This window comes from Bactrocera neohumeralis, chromosome 5 (genome assembly GCF_024586455.1).
Source record: "Bactrocera neohumeralis isolate Rockhampton chromosome 5, APGP_CSIRO_Bneo_wtdbg2-racon-allhic-juicebox.fasta_v2, whole genome shotgun sequence".
Lineage (NCBI taxonomy): Eukaryota > Metazoa > Arthropoda > Insecta > Diptera > Tephritidae > Bactrocera > Bactrocera neohumeralis.
This window is the reverse complement of record NC_065922.1, coordinates 69,108,376-69,131,779: the sequence shown is the minus strand read 5'-3', so window position 1 is coordinate 69,131,779 and position 23,404 is coordinate 69,108,376. Positions and strand designations below refer to the sequence as shown.

At 28.7% G+C, this 23,404-nt stretch overlaps 1 protein-coding gene across 1 annotated transcript in view; it reads left to right on the top strand.

Annotated features, from left to right (window-relative positions):
- The first annotated feature begins 2,643 nt into the window (after positions 1-2,643).
- Positions 2,644-23,404, top strand: part of LOC126760450 (uncharacterized) — a 55,821-nt gene continuing 35,060 nt past the window's right edge. The window contains exons 1-2 of the mRNA XM_050476087.1: positions 2,644-2,960; positions 8,563-9,568. The gene's annotated coding sequence lies outside the window, so the exon portion shown is untranslated. The remainder of the gene's footprint in view (positions 2,961-8,562; positions 9,569-23,404) is intronic.

The following is a 23,404-nucleotide window of genomic DNA, read 5'->3' as shown; positions in this document are numbered from 1 at the left end:
CATATGTATGTATGTATATTCATGAATAAATAAATAGAATGGCGATGATCACTCATACGCAACGGAGTGCATACAATATCATACATATTCAATTACATACCTACATACTCATACATATAATACATATGTATGTATGTAAATATTAAAAAATCACGTCTGCGATCTCGTTGGCAGCAACAAGCACGCGAGGCACTACAGAAAATAAAATTTCAAATAAAAGAATTTAATTTTTTTTTACTAAAAGGAAAAAATTCATATTGTATATTCAAATAAAAATTAAATTTTACAGATTTTTTAATTAATAACAATAATTAAAAAAAGTAAAAAAAAAATTAAAAAATATGCAGAATATTAGTACAATATAAAAAATATAAATTAAATAATTAATGAAAACTTAATTAAAAAATTATAATTAAAAAAAATAAAATTAACAAAAAATTTAAATATTATTAAAATAAAAATTAAATTTTATAGATTTTTTAATTAATAACAATAATTAAAAAAAAGTTACAAAAAAATTAACAAATATATGTTATTAAACTATAAAAAATATAAATTAAATAATTAATGAAAAATTAATTAAAAAAATTATAATTAAAAAAAATTTCAGTTAAAAAAAAATTGAAAAAATTAAAAATAAAATTAACAAAAAATTTATATATTATTAAAATAAAAATTAAATTTTATAGATTTTTTAATTAATAACAATAATTAAAAAAAGTTACAAAAAAATTAAAAAATATGAAGAATGTTAGTAAACTATAAAAAATATAAATTAAATAATTAATGAAAAATTAATTAAAAAAATTATAATTAAAAAAAATTTTAAAATTTCAGTTAAAAAAATTTTAAAAATTAAAAATAAAATTAAAAAAAAATTTTATATAATTAAAATAAAAATTAAATTTTATAGATTTTTTAATTAATAACAATAATTAAAAAAAGTTACAAAAAAATTAAAAAATATGCAGAATATTAGTAGGTACAATATAAAAAATATAAATTAAATAATTAATGAAAAATTAATTTAAAAAATTATAATTAAAAAAAATTTAAAAAATTCAGTCAAAAAAAATGAAAAAATTAAAAATAAAATTAACAAAAAATTTAAATTTTACAGATTTTTAATAAACAAAAAATACAAAAGTTTAAAATTGAAAAACAATAAAATTAGATCGAATAAATTTTCTTTTCTAAATTAAAAACAAAAATTAAAAAAAATACAAATACTAAAATTAAGGAATTTGTTAAAATTTTTAAAGAATATAACTACAATATAAAAAATATAAATAAAATAATTAATGAAAAATTAAGTTAAAAAATTAGAATTAAAATTAATGCTACAAAATTTTAAAGTTAAAAACAAAAAGTATAAAAACATCGAAAAAATAATATTAACAAAAAATTTAAATTTGACAGATTTTTTAATAAAAAAAAGAATACAAAAAGTTTCAAAATAAGGAAATAAAAGAAAAATTAGTTCTAATAATTTTTTTATTTTCAATTTTAAAAACAATAATTAAAAAAATTACAAAAAACAAATTAAATTAACAAATTTGTTTAAATTTACATAAAAAATTAGCACAACATAAAAAATAAAAATAAAATCATTAATGAAAAGTAAATTTAATTTATTATAATGAAAAAATGATTAAAAATTTTAAAATTAAAAACAAAAAATTTGAATAAATTCAATTCAAAATGACAAAAATTTTTAATCTTACAAATTTTTTAATAAAAAAATAAAAAGTTTCAAAATAAAGAAAAAAAATTAAAATTTAATAAATTAATTTTTTATAAAAAATAATAATAAAAAAAATAATAAAAAAATTAAAATTTTATAAATTAATTTTTTAATTTGAAACTTGAAAAAAAAATAAAATAATTAAAGAAAAATTAATTTAAAAAATTATAACTAAAAATATGCTGAAAATTTTCGAAATTAAAACCAAAACGTACACAAAATTCTAATAAATTAAAAAGAAAAATTAATTTAAAAAATTATAATTAAAAATATGCTGAAAATTTTCGAAATTAAAACCAAAACGTTCACAAAATTCTAATAAATTAAAAAGAAAATTAACAAAAAAAATTTAAATTTACAGATTTTTTAATTAAAGGCCCAAAAATTTCAAAACAAACAAATTTAAATAAAATCTAATAAAAAATTAATATTTTAAACAATTTTGTTGCAAAGTATGTATGTATGTCATACAAAAGTTATGGAAACGAAATGTTGCATCGCAATGCACAGCAGCAACAACATGCACTGAATTCAGGTGATAATCGCAAACAGCTTTATACATATGTACATACATGCATACATAAATACATATATACGTACATACAAACAAACAAAAAATATATACATGTTTGTATGTATGTATATATGCACAAAAAGCACAAAACACTTGATGAAATAATCGGCCAAATGAGCGCAGCTATTTTCGAACTCTCTGTTTTGAATGAATTTCATTGCCGCTGCGTTGCGGCCATAACGCACGCATACAAACACACAGCATACGAACGCTTTGGAAAATATGAAACGGCAACACTTTCACACGAACACACACATTGGCCACACACAGCTTACAGAGAACAGTTCGGCCAATTGGGCGCTGAGAACACTTGTCGGGGAGCCGCTGCGTGCAACGGAGCCCAAGCAGTTCAGATTGAGTTTCCGGCGGTGCTGGCCGATATGACGGAACAAATTTCGTTGTAATTTTCACTGACAAAGCTACGCGTCTCCTAGCGGTGTCTTATTGTTTTGACTTACGCGTTTCTCTTTGTTGTTTTCTGTGCGTTGTAATGTGTTTGTTGTAATGCGGACACGGGCGAATGCGCATGCGAGTGAAGTCAAATAAACAAATAGCAGTAGGCGAACGCGGCAGGCAAAGTGCGCGTCCCTTACAAGCAGTCAACCTGCGTACATGACTGACAGTTAGACGGATGAGCAGCGCGTACGTTGGCAAATTTGTGTTTAGCAAAGAGAAAATTTTATGACTTTTGCTTTATTTGTGCGTGCTGGTGTTCGTTGAAACAAATTTTGAAATTTTGAATTTTTGAAATTTCAAAAATCCGCTTTATATATTTTTTTGTTTGAGTGTGTGTGTGTATTTCTCAGCGAAAAGCGAATGACCGCATACGCGCGCTGCGTGTGAACCGAAACAGTTGTGCCTTTTGTGCAGAAATTTAAATTTTTATGAGCGCAAATTGTCTGCAGAATGAACGAAATTGTTTGTGAACAAAATAAAAGTGAATAAAAAACAGCAAAAACAAAAATAAATAAATAAAAGCAGGTATATACAGCTGTGTGAAAGCGCGAAAGTGGCGAACAATGCGACAATGGGCGGTGTTAAGCGGTTTTATGGGCGCTCAAATTTTCATTAGCGCTTGTGAGCATAAGTATAACAAAAACAACAAAACATTTACAAATATAATAAAATAAATCCAATGAAAATACGTTTTCTGAGCTAAGAACTGGTTGACTGATCGTGTGTTGATATTAAATTTATAGAAAAAGAGAATGAAATAAAAATAGCAAAAACAAAAGCTTTAATACCCCTCACAGTTCAATTTCTCATCGAAAAGCGTGTACAAATATCTTCGCTTGGTTTGATCAGTTTGTCAAATAAAAAAGTTTTTCATACAGAAAATAGTTTTGATCGGTCGGTTTGTATGACAGCTATATGCTATAGTGATCCGATCTGCACAATATGGTTCGAATATTACAGCGTTGAGCCGAAAAATAATTCATGCCGACTTTCGTGATGATACCTTGTCAAATAAAAAAGTTTTTCATACAAGAAAATGGCTTTGATCGCTCGGTTTGTATGGTAGCTGTATGCTATAGTGGTCCGCTATCGGCAGTTTCAACAAATAAACAGCTTTTTAAAGAGAAAAAAATGTGCGCAAAAATTCAGCTCGATATCTCAAAAACCGGTGCTAGTTCGCTTATGTATAGACCGATGGACATGGCTAAATCGACTTAGCTCATCTTGTCGATCACTAAGCAAACTTAATATACCATGTTCAGGGTATAAAAATATGTGTCTAGAAACTTGTAGGTCTTCCGAAGAAAGTCAGCTCTAAAAAAATCCAATGAACTGGCTTAATATCAACCTAAAAAACGCATTTTCAATAACTAAAATATTTTATACTTTTAAAAGGTAACAACAAAAAATTCTTTTGAAACTCTCTGCACTTCAAAAGCAGACGCCCCAACTCTCTAAAAAGCAGTCAGTGTACACCGACCTTTCCTTTACAAAACAGCTTAACTCGTTGCCTCTGCTCCCAACAGCTTCAATACCCTACATACGTAGTCTCTATATTAGAGAAAACTCTCCTTAGCGCTGCAGGTAACGTTCAAAATTCAAAAACAGCCAAAACTATAGCTTCGCAGGATCACAATATTTCCATAACGAGCCATTTATTCAAGCTAGAAGCTCTGCAGCCAAGTACGTTAAGTAATTTAGACTTCAAAATGTCCTCGTAATCCACTATCTATCATTAATGCTAGCTGTCTTTCTTAAGTTTTATGAGCTAACAGGAACACAAATTGATGAAAACGTAATATATAATTATTCTTTAGATCTTGAGACCAAAGATCCCGAACCTCAAATTTATGATTTTTTTTTTATAAAGAACGCTATAGTGTGGTGATCACAAAGAGCTCTATTTAATTCTAAGCAGTTTCGAGAGCGCTAATACGCTAGTCGTTCCGGTAGTTATAAGTGATGACTTGCAGTAATGTATTTTGCTCCCTAGTTCGTTTTTAACTGACTGTCTTAAGTGCTAAATGCAGTGTTAAGTGATTTGGGCCTCAGATCCGTAGCTTGACAAGGTGACGTGCCAGGGGTTTATACTCGATAGAAAGCTTTCATGGAGGTCAAACATTTAGTAAACAGTAAGTGAAGCATCCGTTGTCTTTTATTATTGTACAGGAGCTGATGTGAAGAGGTCGGACCTCTGAACTAGAGGATTTTCCGAAATATCTATGTCAAGTAGTAGATCATCTCGTCGTGTTTTGAGTTATCGATCTGAAACTTTGTTTACGTGATTTTCTCTCCAAGAAGTTGTTCATTTGTCGGATCCGCCGATATTGGGTTACAATAGCACATATGTGAAGAGGTCAGACCTCTCACCAAAGGTGATATCTTGGCTCTACCAAGCCAACTGAACTAGTCAACTTTTGAGATATCGATCTGAAACTTTGTTTACGTGATTTTTTCTCCAAGAAGCTGTTCATTTGTCGGATCCGCCGATATTGGGTTACAATAGCACATCTTTTTTATAGACCGTAAAGAGCGCACTCGTGTTTCTATCGCGGACTTTTCCCTTGTCCCAGGACTGTTTTCCAAGATGAACCCATTGCAGATCAGTTTCTACTCTCCCTGCATCTATGGATTCTTACGATTTTTAGCGGTGGCAAAGCATCCGCGTTCACGTCTCTGTTTTTAGTGTGTTGTACATATTCCACGTACGAGGCAATTTGCTGTTAGTTTTCACCGCTAGCTATAATTTTTTCCACTCGGTTTTCCATATTTAATAAACCAAATTTGTTTTCTAGTGATCTCCGTACTTCTTTCCATCGATGTTACTTAAAAAAGTATGGTTTGCATCGTCAAATGTTTTGTCTCCGTAAATATATGACGGACTTTCTATTTTCCTGTGTTGTAGAGTATTTTCCGAAATATCCGTTACCGGAGAATATCTGTGTTAAGTAGTAATTCATCTCGTCGTGTTTTCTACTGTGCCCCGTCTCTATATCTTTGATTAGTTTGCCAGCCCATCTTTTTTTGGGCTCTCTTGCCAGAGCTCAAGTGTTTGCTATCTCGTCTGTTGTCTTGTGGGCATGTCTATGTTTATTCCGTCTTTCTACTCTCCTTATAGGTTAGATCTGTTGGGATGACGTGTATCAATTTCATTGCGGATTGATATACGGTATCAAGGCGATGCTCCGAGCTGCCATCCTCTACACCTTAGCAAGCACTTTCCGTCTATGTTTCATGTTTAATTTCCTTCCTTATTCCTAAGGTTTTGCCTTACCTATTATATAGTACATACATATATGCAGACTGTATTGTCTTCATGGGCAGTTTCCTTCTATTTGCAAGCGAACCTCCAGTATGTGCCATAAGTCTTGAAAGGGTCATGGTTATATTGGCTTATCTTTTAGCATCATGCTGAATTTGAGCGCAGTATGTCAGTTCGTCATACTTATACCTATGTAGGTATTCACGGATTTCGTTTTTGCATAGTTTCTAAGTGAACTTAATATTCATCTCCTCCTAGTTGCCAGTATCAGCTCGGTTTTCCCACGGCTAGGCTAAGGCCGTGTGCGTCCAATCATGTCTGTGTTTGCAGCAAGACTTGTGTTAGTAAACATCTGACTATGTTCGCACTTGTACCCTATAGTTCGTTGTTAACTGTCTTTAAAACAGCTTCGTATCATTTTCATCAATTAGAGGAGAAGTTTGAATCGGATTTCTATCATATTGACCCTTTTCGCGGTACAGTATGCGTTTCTTCTACCTGTTGTTGTGCGAAGGGGACTATTAGACACTATGCATATAGTTTTCATACAAGCATAGAACACTAGTAAACTTTCGTCTGACGAAGTATCTTCACGAAATTCGGTACAGGTTAATGTCCAAAGCAACCCTATAATATACGAAAAAAATTTCCAGAGCTAACCATTACTTCATATGGCTACCATACAAACTGTCCTATCAAGTTAAAGCTTTGTAAGGAAAACTTTTTTATTTAAAGAGAGAGAGAGAAATTTTACATGTCTAGGCAATAATGCAATTTCCGAAGAAATGGAACGATCAAAAGCAAGATTAAGATTATTTTATAGCCTTTATGTTATATACATATAATACACATGTGAAGGGTATTACGGCGTTATTTGCTAGTTTATTTTTATTAAAAAATTTATGAAACTATTTTTTATTTAATTTTTTTTAATTATAAAAATTATAAATTTTTTTTATGATTTTTTTTTAACTAAATTAATTTAAAAAAAAAAATTTTTGATAATTTTTTTTTATTAAAAAATTTATGAAACTATTTTTTATTTCATTTTTTTTTTAATTATAAAAATTATAAAATTTTTTTTATGTTTTTTTTTAACTAAATTAATTTCAAAAAAAAAAATTTGTTTGATAATTTTTTTTTATTAAAAATTGATGAAACTATTTTTTATTTCATTTTTTTTTATTATAAAAATTATAAAATTTTTTTTATGATTTTTTTTAACTAAATTAATTTAAAAAAAAATTTGTTTGATAATTTTTTTTATTAAAAAATTTATGAAACTATTTTTTATTTCATTTTTTTAATTATAAAATTTTATAAAATTTTTTTATAATTTTTTTTAACTAAATTAATTTCAAAAAAAAAAATTATTTTTTTATTAAAAAATGTATAAAAATATTGTTTTTCGCAAATTACTAAAATGTTTATGAACACTTAACCAAACAACATAATCAAAGTTAATATTTTTATACTCTCAAACTGTATATTGAATTACCGTTACTCAATTTTCTAGCATTTAACTATGCAAATATGCCATCTAGAGACCTATCATCATAAAAGTTTTTTTTCGATTATTTAAAATACTATAAAGGTATAAATTAAATTTCTTGAAGCGAAAAACGGCTTAAGTCAAAATAGTTGTTTTACAAAAATCTGCATTTATGCGTTTTATATGCTTTATTTAAATATTAAAATTTATGGAAATAGTAGAATTCTTTTGAGCGACCACGGAAATATTTGTGCCACCAACGGTGTGTCGTTTAAGGTGTCGCCTTCAACATGCTTGCTTTCAAGCCCTTATATGTGTGTTGGCTATATGTACATATACATATGTATGTATATGTGTATGTTTGTGTGAGTGTGTGCACATGTGTTTGGGTTTATATGTGTATGCGTGTAGTAAGCAAAGTGAATGTGACGCATAATGAGCGGAAATCAACTGCCTAAAAGCACATAAAAATTGCAAAAAAATCAAAAAAAAAAAAAATAAAAAAAAAACAAAAAAATAAATTTAAAATGTTTCACAAAATGTAAAAAAAAACTAAAAAAAATTAAAATGCAAAAAATAAAACGAAAAGCACATTACAACGGCCAGTGGCTAATTTGCTGTGGTCGTTGCGCTTTTTGTCGCGCAGCGTATGTGCGTGGCTTTGTACACAAATATACATATGTATGCACATATAAGTATATATGTATGCATGTAAGTGTGTATGTGCGCTAATGTAAGCGGAAATCGAGAATTTAAAACAAAAAAAAACAACAACAAAAAACGGCAACAATAATGAAAGCACACCAGAGGAAATATTAATGAGCACAGCCGTAACCAAAACAACAACAATGACACACACAGCTAATGCGAACGCCAGCACGCAGAGCGAAAATTACGAAAAATAAAGCAACAAAATGAAGCAGAAATTCTTAAGCAAAACAATGCAAAGCATTTAACTGCATTTTTGTTGTTTTTGTTTTTGTATTTTTTTAAGTTACAATTTAAACGTTTTTTTTTTCCTTCAACAACAACAGCAGTAAATGACGAAAACAGCGCGCAAGAAGTGAGCTGAAGTGAAGTAAGCAAAAAAAAAATTAAAAATAAAATAAAATAAAAATCAGTGGCAACTACGAAAAAAGTGTGAAAAAGTGTTAAACGGAAAAGCAGCAAAAGTGGCAAAAAAGTGTTTGTGCAAAAACAAAAAACAGACAGTTGGTTGTGTTGTGTTGTGGCAAGCGTCATTATAAGCAACCAACAACAACAACAACAGCAGCAATCATAAATGTTGCATTTGCATGTCAACTGCGCTGCGCCGCTTTGACAGTTAATTTCGCGCTGTGTCGCAAAGAAGTTGCAGCAGCAGCCGCAACAACAACAACAACAACAACATTATAATTCACATATATTGTTGTTGTTGTGCAACTTTTCACAAAGGTGTGTTGACACGCCCAAACTAACCGTTTACAGAAGCGTTGAGCGTCAAATAGCGGCCGCGCAGCTGCAACGCCTGCAACTTAATGCGAGCCTAGCGGTTTATTAGTGCTTACAACAACAAAAGCAACAACAATAATTAGTTTTTTGCTAGCACAGCAAACCAAAGTGCATATAAGTATGTATAACTATACTGTAATCCCGCTAGTGATCGCAACACTACCACAATAACAACAACAACAACAAGTAGCTGCTCAGTGCAACAACAAATGCGCCGACGCCGCCAGCAGCGCAACCTCAACTGTCATTAGTTGACGTTTTAATTGCGGCTTCGATTTGCATTTTTACTTAGCAATATTATAGTGTTAAACAACAACAACAAACGTTGTAAAAACCCATACTTTTGTACTCCAGCATTGTCTGGGCGCACACACGAAAGCGAAACGAAGTATTAAACAAAGAAAAGTGTAAAAATTATATGCTATATTGTTGTTGCAGTTGCCGCTAACTGCAATTCATCAGCCAAACACACACACACATCCGCGTATAGCCGCATGTAGCCGCTCAGCTGTAGCGCTAAAAAGTGTTTTATCGCCTGTTTTTGTATTGGTAAGTGTGAGAATCGCATTATTTCTTCTCATCTACTGCAAGCTGGCTAGCTCTGGCTTGGGAATCTGTACTCAAAGTTGACGTGTGAAATGACAAATTATTCTAATAGATTTATCGACGCGTTAGGCGAGTGTTGTGTAACGTTTTTTTTACAATCTTTTTTATGCGAAAATTTTTTGCGCTAAAATATGTCTAAGGGCTTGTGGGAAACATGCGATAGCTTAGTCATAGCAATAAACTAACAACGTAATTTTACAAAAACAACAATTTTTATAGTAGACAACATTTTCAAAGCAGTTATTACATAAAAACCGTGCTATCTTAAAAATCGTTTATATGGCAGCTATATGTTATAGTTGACCGATTTCGATAATTTTCAGTGCTTACTCTTTGCTACTGTAAAGAAAATTTTACACAAAATTTCGTGCCGTTAGCTGCTTTATTTACGAAGTTAAAGCAAAAAATCTCATTTTCGAACAGTCGATTGTATGAGAAGTATATGCTATGGTTGTGCAAACTACATGATTTTTACTGTCGCAATTTTATGCATACTGAGATATTCTTTCACAAAATTTTGGCCTATTAGCTGCTTTATTTCAGAAGTTATATCAAAAAATATCATTTTCGAAAAATCGGTTGTATGGTAACTATAAGTTTAGTGCTCCGATTTTGCTGATTTGCGCTGTGCGCTTTTTATTTGCATAAATAAAGAATTTCACAAAATTTGGTGATCTTAGCTACTTTATTGAGAAAGCTAGAGCACAAATATTTCATTTTTGAACTTGGGTTGTATGGTAGCTATATGTAATAGTGATCCGATTTTGTTGATATTTCCTATGTGCTTTTTATTTGCATAATTAAAGAATCTCACAAAATTTGGTGAACTTAGCTACTTCACTGAGAAAGCTATGATGAAATATCTAATTTTTGAACAATCGGTTGTATAGAAACTATGTGCTATAGTTGTCTAATCTTGATGATTTTCACCACCCATTTTTCACTTATATAAAGAAAATATTTCACAAAATTGCATGTCACTAGTTACTTCATTAACCAAATTATAACAAAAAATCTCATTTTTGAACGAACGCTTGTATGGGAGGTGTATGACATACTTGTCCAATTTTGATGATTTTCGCTACCAATTTTTCACTTATATAAAGAAAATATTTCACAAAGTTTGATGTCATTAGATAAATTATTTACGAAGTTATGGCAAAATAACTAATTTTTTAATTTTTTAGCAAACGTTTACATATGTATATTATACTTTTATGAAAAAATTCTTAAATTTTCTAACTAGATCAGATCAAGAAATATCTTAGTCCTAATGCTCTAATCGTTCACGAGCCTTATTCTCCATTTAAATTTGCCTCAATGTAACTCTCGACCAACCAACTTAAATGGAAGCTCCTCCAAGCAACTAATAGCCGAAATTCAAAATTAAGTGCGCTTTAATGTTTCTGATAAGCGATTTCGACCGAAAGAATACAAATATTTTGCTTAAATCAACTGCATCATCATTAGCGCAAACATATAAACACTCACAGCATTCTGCGGCTCTTGACCTTCTCCGCTTTGTCGTTTTTTCCAGTCACTCATTACATCTTGATGGTTACTTTGTGCCGGCACTTCATAGCTTTGTTTTTATTTTCACTTCTGTTTATTTGCCAACAATTAAAGGTATTAAATGGCAACAGTTTCTTCAAAGACAACAACAATAACAGCAGGGACACACAGCGCTGAAATGCCCATTAAACAAAGCTTTTATTTGCCTCCAACTGTGTTGACTCTGCAGCGCACTGTTTAGAGCCAAATAGTCTGGTGTTGGGCAAAATGTATTGAACAAATGCTTTTAACTGTTTTCAGCAATGAGTAGCGGCATTTATCTTTGTTTTTGTGTTTTTTTTTGTGCGTAATGGTATTTTCAGTTTTTGGTAAATTTAATTTAGTTAACTTATTTATTATGATTTTTGTGAATGTTTTGGTGAATGTTTCTTTACCATGGTTGCCATGAAAAATTAACCCGGTCGCACTACCAAAAATTTATAAAAAAAAAATAAAAGGTGTTGAAAATTACGTTTTTGTAAACAAAGCGGACCAGTTCAATTTTAATTAATTTATTTTTTTTTTTGAATGTACATAAATGAAGTCCTTATATGAAAATCTTTTTTATTTGACCAGATATCTTCACGAAATATGGAACGTATTATTATCAAAGCCAATGCTACAATTCTATTATATTATTATATTGTTCTGATCGGACTACTATAGCATATATCTGGCGCTCAAACTGATCGGTTAAAATCGAAATAAAGATCTTGTTTTAACTCTTTTATGCTCTAAGAGGTGCCTGTGAATGGTATTCTAGTTTCGATATTACCAAAAATAAGGTTTTTTTTTTTTAGTAGATTTATTTATTTTTATTTAATACTTTTGAATTTAATTATTATTTGTTTTTATTTGAAATTGTTTTAAATATTTTGTAATTTTTTTTGTTAATTTTTTTTTTTTATTTTTTCATATTTTTTCATTAATTTTTTACAATTTGCGCTAGCTCTTTTGGTTAAAATATTGATATTTTATTTAATTTAAATTATTTTTCGTATTTATAATAAAATAAGCTATGTATATTATATTTCAATTGGATTTTTTTTATATACATACATATATGAAAAATATCTTTAATTTACAAATATTTTTAATTTATAATTTTATTTATTTTATCGTTCTTTTTAATACTTTATGTAATTCGTTTTTTTTTTATTTCATTAAAAATATGCTTTCTTTTACACAACAAAAAAAATTAAAATAATGAAGAAAAATACAACAAAAAAATATAAAAACAAAATAATAAAAAAATAACGGACAAAAATTTATTTTATTTTTTAGTTCTCTACCATACATTTTTTATTATTATTGTAATATTTCTTTTATTTTTTTAGTATTTTATTAAATATTTATAAAATATTTTTATACTCTCGCAACAATGTTGCTAAGGAGAGTATAATAGTTTTGTTCACATAACGGTTGTTTGTAAGTCCTAAAACTAAAAGAGTCAGATATAGGGTTATATATACCAAAGTGATCAGGGTGATGAGTAGAGTTGAAATCCGGATGTCTATCTGTCCGTCCGTCCGTCTGTCCGTCCGTCCGTGCAAGCTGTAACTTGAGTAAAAATTGAGATATGAGAATTGATGAAACTTGGTACACGTATTCCTTGGCTCCATAAGAAGGTTAAGTTCGAAGATGGGCAAAATCGGCCCACTGCCACGCCCACAAAATGGCGGAAACCGAAAACCTATAAAGTGTCTTAACTAAGCCATAAATAAAGATAATAAAGTGAAATTTGGCACAAAGGATCGCATTAGGGAGGGGCATATTTGGACGCAATTTTTTTGGAAAAGTGGGCGTGGCCCCGCCCCCTACTAAGTTTTTTATACATATCTCGGAAACTACTATAGCTATGTCAACCAAAGTCTACAGAGTCGTTTTCTTCAGGCATTTCCATATACAGTTCAAAAATGGAAGAAATCGGATAATAACCACGCCCACCTCCCATACAAAGGTTATGTTGAAAATCACTAAAAGTGCGTTAACGGACTAACAAAAAACGTCAGAAACACTAAATTTTACGGAAGAAATTGCAGAAGGAAGCTGCACCCAGGTTTTTTTAAAAATTGAAAATGGGCGTGGCCTCGCCCACTTATGGATCAAAAACCATATCTCAGGAACTACTATACCGATTTCAATGAAATTCGGTATATAATATTTTCTTAACACCCTGATGACATGTACAAAATATGGGTGAAATCGGTTCTCAACCACGCCTTCTTCCAATATAACGCTATTTTGAATTCCATCTGATGCCTTCTCTGTATAATATATAGTACATTAGGAACCAATGATGATAGCGGAATAAAACTTTACAAAAATACGGTATTTGAAAAATATGTAAATGACGTATAATGAAATCTCGACTATCACTTTATCATGCGAGAGTATAAAATGTTCGGTGACACCGGAACTTAGCCCTTCCTTACTTGTTTGATTGTATTTTTCTTAGATTTATTTAGTTATCTTTCATTTAATTTTTTTTATGTTTTTTTTTTAATTGTATTGAATTTTTGTGATTTATTTATTTATTTAACTTTTCAATTTTTTTCTTCATTTCATTTTGTTTAAGTTTATTTTTATTGTTCAGGATTTATTTTTACTTCTTGATTTATTTTTATATTATTATTAGAAATTCATTTATTACTTTTGTTTGTTTTTGTTTAGCGACCCTCCATCTTTTCGAGTCCGTTTTTGTAGTAAGATTTGTCTTTTCCATCAGTTTCAGTTTTTGGATTTTTGTTTGTTTTTTTTTTTTGATGAATTCTTTCTGTTTACATATCTTTTAATTAATTTTTTTTTTAATTTTTCAATTTATTTTTTAATTTATATATTTTAAATTTTATTTTACATTTTTATTTAATTTTATTTGTCTTTAGTGTTGTAATATTTATATGTATACTTTCATTTTCATTTTATTTGCATTTATTTTAATTGTTTATGATTTTTTATTATTATTTTTTTATTTAAAATTTTTAAATTACATTTATTTTTTAGAGAAATAAATTAATAATTAAAATGTCATTGTGTTATTTTTTCATTTTTTATTTTGGATTTTTTTTTTTGAATTTTTGAATTCATTTCTTAATTTATATTTTTTAAATTTTATTTTACATATTTTAATTTTTTTCTATTTTTCACTGTTGTAATATTTATATTTTCACTTTCATATTTAAGTTTATTTTTATTGTTTATGATTTTTTATTATTTTTTTTATTTAAAATTTTTAAATTACAATTATTTTTTAGAGAAATAAATTAATAGTTAAAAAGTCATTGTGTTATTTTTTATTTTCTATTTTGATTTTTTTTTTGAATTTTTGAATTAATTTTTAATTATTTTTTTTTTATTTTTATTTTACATTTTTATTTCATTTTATTTGTCTTTAGTGTTGTAATATTTATATTTACACTTTCATTTTCATTTTGTTTACGGTGATTTTAATTGTTTATGATATTTTATTATATTTTTTTCATTTAAAATTTTTAAACTACGTTTGATTTTTAGAGAAATAAATTAATAAATTTAAAGTCATTGTGTAATTTTTCATTTTTTTTTTGGATTTTTTTTTTGTTTTGAATTTTTCAATTAGTTTTTTTACTTTTATTTCACAATTTTTTAATTTTTTCACTTTTCTTTAATGTTGTAATATTTATATTTTCACATTTAAGTTTATTTTTATTGCTTATGATTTTTTATTTTTATATTAATATTTTTAAATTATATTTTTTTTTTTTATTATTGTTAGAAATTTATTTTTATTTTTTTTGTTTTAATTTTTTTTGAATTTTTTATCTTTTAATTTAATTTTTTTTATTTTTGAATTTTTTTAATTAATTTTTAATTTAATTTTTTTTATTTTACATTTTTTCATTTTATTTTATTTTCTTTTAGTGTTATTGTAATATTTATATTTTCATTTTATTTTGTATTCAAGGAACATTCAATTGAACTCAATTCACAAGTTCAAATCATTAATAAATTAATGTAATACACAATATGAGCATTTCAACAATTGCATGCGCCAACTAAAAATATAAAAATAAAATCAACTGCATTCGTCAGCGTAAACTTACAATATTTCTCAGGCAGCACTCAAATGCAAGGCGCTTTTTGTTATGCATGCATTTAATTAAAATAAAGAAACGAAAATTCACACTAAAGCACAAAGGCATACAGATGTACATATCTATATTTATTATATATGTACATATGTACATATATACATACATATGTATACTACATGTATATGCATCTAAATGTGTTTGTTTGCTTGTATGTGCGTTTGCTTGCAATTCAGTTTTTAATTTTTTCATATCCAAATTAATTGTACGCTTTTCGCTGTTGGTTTTATTACTATTAAAATTGTTTTTGTTCTTTTTCAACAATTAATGTGTGTGTAAATTATTTTTTTCAATTTATGCAAATTAATTTCGGTCGAGCGTAAATTACAAACGGCGACGAATTGTGCCGGCAAACGCATTGCATTCAATATACTATAACTACAGCTGTGTATGTGTACTTGTGTGAGTGTGTGCGACTGTGTTTGAGTCAAAGCAATAAAACAAGTATCTGTTAAGCCTATTTACATAAGCACTTAGCTACAAACCATATATAATATATATGTACATGTATATCGTACCTACAAAAGCATTTACACACACACACATACACATTCAAAAAGACTGATTCGTCAGCCGGCCTGAGCAGCAGCTCGTTCATAAAGCGTCCGATCGCCAGCAGTGCACGAGTTTTGTTTGTTGCTAATTCTCGCTATGACACTATTTTTTTCTAGTTTCTAGTTTACAATTTTGTTGTTGCTGTGCGCGTAGTTGTCTATTAATCAAAAAAGTATCGGCTTAGAAGTATTTCAAGGTTGTCATAAAAATAAATTAAAATTAAAATATGCTGTACAGCAATATTAAAAATAGCAACAAAATTTAAATTTAAATAGCCGCTATGTGTTTTAGTTGACTGCCAGCGGGAGGGGAGTTGGAAAATATTTTAAATGAAATCGCTTGCGGGTGCTCAAGCGAGTTTGAAATATATGGCACTTTGAGTATATTACAAAAAAAAAATATTAGAAAATGATAAAATGCATACAAATTACAAATGTTGAAAATAGAAATATTAATTTCACATGCCGTAATCCCTGGCCTATCATTGTAAAATAATATTTTTGGCAAAATTTCTTTTTTTTTTTGTTCATCATAGTTCCTTTCAGGGGTGATTTACGGATTATAACGATCCGCCAACTTTTCGATACTATTTTTGTGGTACCTACGACTTGTCTTTTGTTTCAGTTTCGGCGATCACCTTTTCATTTGACGAAAATTTCTTGTCAGCGAGCATTCTTTTGAGATCTGAGAACTGGAAATAATCGCTGTGGACCAAATCTGCAGAATGCGGTTGAAGCAATTTGAAGCCCAATTAATGGATTTTTTCCAACGTTTTTACCGACTAGTTACACCCTTCTTTCTTCTTCATAGTACTTTCTTTTTCGGCGATTTCGTGCTTTAAACGGTCCAATAACGTTAACAGTTGCTGTTCCTTTTCACGGTAGTCAATAAAAATTATTCCATGCGCATCCCAAAATACATACGTCGTAACCTTGACAGCCGACTTAGGATCTTTCCGCGCTTTGAAGCGTGTTCCTCGTGTGCAGTCCACTCGGCTGATCCGCTCGCTTGGACTTCGGAGTGAAAAGATGGAGCCATGTTTCATTCATTCTCACATATCGACGCAAACACTGGGGTTTTTTACGCTTGAACATCGCCAAACACTGCTCCGAACCATCAAGTCGTCGTTGTTTTTGGTTAAAAATGTGCAGCAACTTTGCATAGAGCTTTCTCATACCCAAATATTCGTGTATGATGTGATGTACACGTTTAGCTGAGACCCTTAGTGTGCCTGCTATGTCGAACAACTTCACTATACGGGTATCCAAAATTATTTTGTGGACTTTTTTGATGTTTTCGTTGGTAATAAGCCATATTGGGCATCCACTGCGTTCACCGTCTTCGGTGCGCATTTCACCTCACCTAAACTTAGCATACCAAGCCTTGATGTTTAATTTCCTTGGGACAGTGCTCGAAAACTCGTAATCAAGCGAAATTTTTTCTTCTACTATATTTTGACCCTTCAAAAATCAATATTTTATCAAGGCGTGGAATTCCTTTTAGGTATTTTCATCACTAAAACAAAAGTTGCTTCACTCAAAATGATATAATTCACACAAATAATGTTCGGACAGCTGTCAAATTTACCATATACACGCGACTTTTGAAGGTTAGGTGTAACTCAGTAACATTTGGTTTCAATTCTAGTAGTCTAGCCATACATATGTAGAAATACATATGTATGTACCAGGCCGAGGACCTCAATTGATCTGTTATCATTTGAGGGTTCGGAAATCGACTTGTTCCTTTCATGCTGGAAGCTGCTGATATGGCCTTCCCACGAATAAATAATATAAGATTTTAGTTATTGTTCTGGTTAGTCATCGAGATATTGCATAAAAATATATTATTGAACATTTAATTTTAAATAAATAAATTTTTAAAATTTACGAAATAAGTTTTTATTACACAAAATTATTGTTCACTCGTTTAAAACGCCGCTAAAAGTTCTAGTTTTCTTTTCGATATTATTTTTTATTTTCTGCTGACATTGAAATACGTATTCGCCTTCATATTGCTTAAATTTACATAAGATTATAATTTTTTGTTTTTTTTTTTAATTTTTTGTTTTCTAACCTGCTATAATAATTTCCGCTATCAAATAACAGAACTACTTATGTTTGGAAAATGACCTTATACTGACTGCACTTAAGCGTAAAACATTTTGGGGTGCTTCAAGAATGAGCTCAGAAAATTTACATATTTTGACCGACATGCTTGGAAATGTATAAAAGTATGTTAATTTTGTGAAAATATGCTGTTAATCTAGTTAATATCGCTATTTCGTAAATATAAATAGCTTTTGTAACACCAAATTTGTAGCTGTCAGATGGCGTGAAGGAAACAGCTGATATATCTGATACAGCTTGACGGACATACATACATACATACATATGTACATATATGTATATATGTATGTGCATAGATCATATATCGTCACCCAAAATACAAAATAAAGTAATAGCAAAAAAATCGCCTAAAAGTACTAAAATAAAAAAGTTCAAACAATTTAAAAATAATCTCACCATACAATTTTTCAATAAAAACAAGCAGTAAAAACTTATTAAAAAAAACTCAAAATATTGTTGGATTATTTTGATTTTAAAGAATAAAATACTAAGCATGAAATCATAACGATTTTTAGCATTTAAAAATACTTTTTTAAATAATATTTATAACATTTAAATAATTTTTTTTTTTTTTAAACTGATTTTTATTTTTGCTTGTATGTATGTATATATATTTTTTAATTTTCCTCAATTTTATTTTAAAAAAATTATTGTATAAAAAATATGTTTAAAAAAAAGTAAAATAAAATAAAAAAATATTTTTTTAAATTTTTTTCTTAATTTTTTTTTTAATTTTTTTTAATTTTTTTTTATTTTTAATTTTTTATTTTGTTTTAAAAAAATATCGGCTAAAAGTACTAAAATAAAAAAGGTCAAACAATTTAAAAAAAATCACATACCATACAATTTTTCAATATAAAAAGCAGTAAAAACTTATTAAAAAAACTCAAAATATTGTTGGATTATTTTGATTTTAAAAAATAAAATACTAAGCATGAAATCATAACGATTTTTAGCATTTAAAAATACTTTTTTAAATAATATTTATAACATTTAAATGATATTTTTTTTATTTATAAAAATTGATTTTATTTTTGTTTGTATGTATGTATGTATATATATATTTTTATGTATGTATATATATATTTTTTTAATTTTCCTTAATTTTATTTAAAAAAAATTATTGTAAAAAAACATGTTTTTTTATTAAAAAAAATTAAAAATGAAAAATTATTTTAAAAATTATTTTTTTTTAATTTTCCTTAATTTTATTTAAAAAAATTATTGTATAAAAAATATGTTTTTTTTAATAAAAAAAAATTAAATTTTAAATATTAAATAAAAAAATATTATATAATTTTTTTTCTAAATATTTTTTTTATTTTTAATTTTTTATTTTGTTTAAAAAAAAAAATGTTGATAAAAAAAATTAAAATATATTATTATATAATAAAAATATAAATAAAAAAATATTTTTTAAATAAAAATAAATAAAATAATGGGTACAAACAAAAAATTTAACTGAAATTTAGACAATACAGTTTTACGCTTAAATTTGTTCTTTAAAAATAATTTTTAAAAATTAAAAAAAATTTAAAAAATCACAAAAAAAATATTAGATGTTTGAATTGTATTTTCTATGGAATAAACTGTTAAGAATCAAATCTTATACGGTTTTACAAATTAAAAAATATTTTTTTTAAATAAAAAATCTTAGTAAATTTAAAAATAATTAAAACAAAAAATAAAATAAAAAAATAAAAATTATAAATTTATAAAGCTGAGACACACTACAATTCTACGACTTAAAAAAAAGCTTTAAAAATAATTTATTTGAAAAAAACTCATACTTTTAATTCAACGTTTCATACCGCTGACGTGATTCCAGGCTTTCTTTTCAACTCACAGCGCCTTAGATAGTCATCATATGATATGTTTTTGCTGTTTTTGTTTTCATAGCATTTATATAATGACATGTTGACACGAATTCATGATACAAACACAAACAAATAAAAAATGGAGCAAATAAAATTGTACACACACATTAATGTATGAATGTACGCTGCCTGTAATTGGAAGACCTACAAACTAATAAAAAACAAAAATAAATAAATAAATACCACAACATTGAACAAAAGCAGCCACTGTAAGCCACTGTCACTGAGTAATGAAATTGCTGCGTAAGCAAATTTCGAAGCCACACGTTCATTTATAATGCACGTAAGGCCCGAAACCGATTCCCAAATGGTCTCAAGACCAGCATGGTGCCGGGCGGTAGGGGGTGAAGCGCTGCGGCCCCGCGCAATCAGCACAAATCAGCTGAAGCCGCAAACCAGCCAACCAGCTGGCGTATTGAGCGAGTCACCGAGTCAGCGTTGAATGTTTGGAATGTTTTTATTACTGGTGTTGTTGTTGTTGTCGTTTCGTTTAAAGTATGTGTGCTAATTAAATTAAGACACAAGTATTTATGCCATTAAGTGCGCGATAAAAAGTGTATTAAAAGTGTAAAAAAATCCAGCGGAAAGAAACTCAAGTTCAAAAAGAGGAGCACTATCTGCAAGGGGTGTTTGTAATTGAATCCTCGACAGCAAAATCGCTCTATATAAAACATGATATAGCAACGCCTGGGTCGTCGAGTTACCGTGATCTCTTCCCTATCAGTGTGGTAGATATAGAGAGGGGAAAATTATTGCGTCAAAAAATGCTGAGGAATAATTAAGAGCGAGCTCAGTAACAATTTTGGAAAGAAAGAGATAGAAAGTTAGAGGATGATTAATATTTGAGAGAACAGGAGAGGCCTAGAGTTTTATAAATTGTTGGCGGATATCGTCTAGCTATTCATGGCAGGATAAGACATCTGCACCAAACCTGTAATGAGTATAAAGAGTACATTGAATCCGCCTAGCACTTTAAGTTCAGTCCTCCTCTATAAACTCAAAGCTCTGAAATTTTAGTTAAGATTTGAAAAAATGCTTATGGCAACCGAAAAAAATCGAAAATCATATAAACAGTAGCAATATCTCAAGTGGTAAAGCTACTCCCACTATTTCAGTCCCTCTTTTTACTTAAATATTATTGTTTACTTGTCAAGCATAAGATTACAAGTGGTACCAAAACCCTCAACTTTTGAGTATAAGTATCTTTTGGATATTTTGGGATCTTCCTATAAAGTTTATAGAGAACTCACCTAGTTCTATAAGAAGTCCATTCGTCACACTCTCTCCAGAATCATACTTATGTAATTAAATGACTTGTATCAACTATTAAGATTGATTGCCATCCGAAGGCCGAGTTGTCCCGAATTTTCTAAAGGTTAGGAAGTGTGTCTTCATTAACTTGTGTCCTGAAAATAATGAAGTGAATCTAAGCTATCAGCAGTCGCTAAAGTGATTCTCACTCCTCAAAACATATAGTACTCTAAAGATCAAAATTAAATTTAAATGACTTCACTTAGTCCGCTTAGTGATCAAACCCCATTTGGTTCCTCAAATGTATCACTTCAAACAATTAACGACTCTTCAGACACACGATTTTCTTCTATAAATCTAAAGAGGTAATCTCGAAAGCTCAGCGATCTTAACTATAACTGATATCGAAAACTGAGATAGAAAGCAAAACGCTTTCACTTCTAACACAATGAAATATGAACCCCTCTAATTATAGACAATTACAGAATTTTTTGTTCCCAATAGGGACATCTAAGTCTTGGCGGTCACTTTAACTTTACTCACAGGAAATAGCATTATCTGTAACAATAATTTTCTCATCATGACTCCAAAGGGATCTTGAAAAGACCTTAAAAGAAGCCAATGCCCGTTACAAGTCAGTTTTGTTCTCGTAGAACCGTTCATTTGTTGGATCATAACAAGATGTACTTGACAAATGAGAGGAATAATTCGACCAAACATCTTGCATAAGCAATAAAGCCCCCATTGAAGTGTGTAACCGCCTTAAGAACTAAAGTTTGGTTAGGACCACAGGGCTTCACATCAAATTTCAGGTTGAGTGTGTATGCCCGCTAAGCCTTTTAAGCCTATATACCATATGTAGATTATAACAATTTAGGGTTAAAAGTGTATAAAAAGTATTTGTTTTTGTTGTATTATTGTCGGAGATTTAATTATTTTATAGCCAAAACAATATCCAAGGCATTCCCATGTGAGAATCCATTAAAAAGTTGAGCAAAAAGATCGCAGAAAAAGCGACTGAAGGAAAGGAAAATCACAATTCAGCGGAAATTGTGGTTTTTCACACAGAAAAAGAAGGAAAAACAAAAACAACGATGAAAACAAACAAACAACAACAAAGGACACTCAGCAAGCAAATTAAGTTGCAACAAAAGAGTTGCGGTCGAGCGCACTCGCTAGGCATCGGTATGAGTGCTGGAAAACAGTTTGACATGCAGACTGTCGGCAAGACCAACAAAACGCTGGACAGTTAGACCGAATGACTCGCAGAGCGACGGACAAAATTGCAGCGCTGCTGAGCAATGCAACGCTGCGTGGAGTGGGGAGACTAGCGCACATAAATATGTGTATGTGTGTGTGTGTATGTAGTTATGTCGGTGAGAAAGCCCAAAGTTGGGCGCTCAACTCCACATGGTCAAATGGTCAAACGGCCAGTCGTTCGGACGCTGCATTATGCATGAAGCATGCAGCGTTGTTGCCTGCCCAGTTGGTTATATGGGCTTTATGGTTCGGCGGTGGGAATGACTAAACGGATAAAACAATTATTTTGCATTTTTTCTGTGTTTTTTGTTGTTTTATGATTTTATTGCTTTGCAATGCCAGCGCCAGGAAATCGATTTTAATTTAATTTACTATTTTCTCCTTTTTTGTGGTCTCTCTTTCGGGTGGCATTTTCTGTGTGATTGATTAGCGTCAATTGTCTAATTCAAAGGAAATATGTACTAAATATCTGTTTAACAGGCTAGTAGCAAATTTTGCAATTTATTTGGGAATTTTTTTGTGAGAGAAAATTTTTTTATTTTACAAATTTGTTTTAAAAAATTTAATTTTCTTTAATTTCAAAAATGAAATGAATATATATTTTTTTTTGGGAAATTTGTTTTTTTTTTAATAAAAAGAAAAATAAAAAGATATTATTAAAATAATTATGAAAAAATATAAAAACATATTTTTTGGTAAAATCATTATTTCAAAAAATTAAAATTAATTTCAATTAAACTTAAAAATTTCGGAAATTTTAAAAATTGCCTATTAAGAAAGAATTATTAAAAAATATAAAAAATTAATAAAAAATATTATAAAAAAGAACTATGAAAAAAAACAAAAATTTTTTTTGGAAAATTATTATTTTAAAAAATTTAAATATTCTAAAATTTATTTTTTGGAAGAATAAAAATTATTTTTTAATAATATTAATTGTAATCCATATTGAAAATTATAAAAATTAAAAAAATAATCAAAAATAAAATTTAAAAACTTGGGAAATTTTAAAATTTGTATCATTCG